Below are 1,634 nucleotides of genomic sequence, written 5' to 3' on the forward strand. Positions count from 1 at the left end.
TAGAATATTACAAAGTCAAGTTGGAAAATATTTCAAATTTTAAGATGTTAAAAATAATAAAGAATTGGTTTCTGGAACAAACTTACATTTTGGAACAGAGTAAAAAAGTGACAGTAATAACTCAATAAATAGATGAATGTGAAGTTTTGACTAGGTGGTTTTATTTTTTACTACAAAATGTATATTTTTAATTTAAAGCATCGAGGTTTTTTCCACAATGTATATAGAATTATCTGGTCCTAAAATGTAAAGGAAGAAGGATAAACTTGTCCCATCTTAAACATCTCAAGATTATACTTTCAGGGATCATTTCTATAGTTCGTTACTAGAGAAGTTTCTCTGAACGTGTAGCGTACCCACATTAAACATCTCAAATCTTGTTTCCATTTAGAGTAATTGCCTTTAGGTCTCATCCAATCACAGACTATACTATACTTCTTAAGTTTCACTTCTCAAGCTTCAGTTTTGTCATATGTAAAGTGCTGATAGTAGTATTTCCCTAATCGAGGCATCATGAAGATTAAATGAGAACCAGTGTAAATCATTTAATATAGTATCTGTCAAGCAGTGGTTAATTAATATTGGTTGCCCTCCTGAAGCTATAAGGGAAGCTTAAAAACTTAATTTCTTACAAATCAAAACCACAATGAGATACCACCTCAGACCTGTCAGAATGGCTAAAAGTAACCACACAGGAAACAACAGATGTTGGCGAGGATGTGGAGAAAGGGGAACCCTCCTACACTGTTGGTGGGAATGCAAGCTGGTGCAGCCACTCTGGAAAACAGTATGGAGGTTCCTCAAAAAGTTGAAAACCAGCAATTGCACTACTGGGTATTTACCCCAAAGATACAAATGTAGTGATCGGAAGGGGCACCTGCATCCCAATGTTTATAGCAGCAAAATCCACAATAGCCAAACTATGGAAAGAGCCCAGGTGTCCATCGACAGATGAATGGATAAAGAAGAGGTGGTATATATATACAATGGGATATACTACTCAGCCATTAAAAAAATGAAATCTTGCCATTTGCAATGACGTGGAAGGAACTAGAGGGTATTATGCTAAGCAAAATAAGTCAATCAGAGAAAGACAATTATCATATGATCTCACTCATATGTGGAAATTAAGAAACAAAACAGAGGATCATAGGAGAAGAGAGGAAAACAATAAAACAAGACGAATCAGAGCGGGAGACAAACCATAAGAGACTCTTAATCATAGGAAACAAACTGAGGGTTGCTGGAGGGGAGGGGGTGAGAGAATGGGATAACTGGGCACTGGGTATTATATAGGACTGATGAATCATTGACCTCTACCTCTGAAACTAATAATACATCATATGTTAATTAATTGAATTTAATAAGAAAGTACCTCTCAAATTAAAAAAAACTTTTAATTTCTGTGTTTTTCCTTATTTTTTTAAGGCAACATAATTTTAATTGTTCCAAAGTTTTGCTTATTTATAAAACTATGGGAACTTCAGAAACATTCTGCTTTATAATACCCCAAAAAACTTCCTATGTATAAATACTGGTTCTGCTGTAAACCCACTTCATTATTGCTGATATTTTGGAGATGGAGTTTCAATAAAGAGAGAAACCAGGATGATTTCGAGATTTTCGGCCAGAAA

General features: G+C 34.7%; 1 pseudogene; it reads left to right on the plus strand.

Annotated features, from left to right (window-relative positions):
- The first annotated feature begins 287 nt into the window (after positions 1–287).
- LOC112825651 (small nucleolar RNA U3) lies at positions 288–365 on the plus strand (annotated as a pseudogene).
- Positions 366–1,634: the final 1,269 nt, after the last annotated feature.

This window comes from Callorhinus ursinus, unplaced genomic scaffold, assembly GCF_003265705.2.
Source record: "Callorhinus ursinus isolate GAN/ISIS: 27379988/994484 unplaced genomic scaffold, GSC_fseal_2.0 scaffold4, whole genome shotgun sequence".
In the NCBI taxonomy this organism is placed as follows: domain Eukaryota; kingdom Metazoa; phylum Chordata; class Mammalia; order Carnivora; family Otariidae; genus Callorhinus; species Callorhinus ursinus.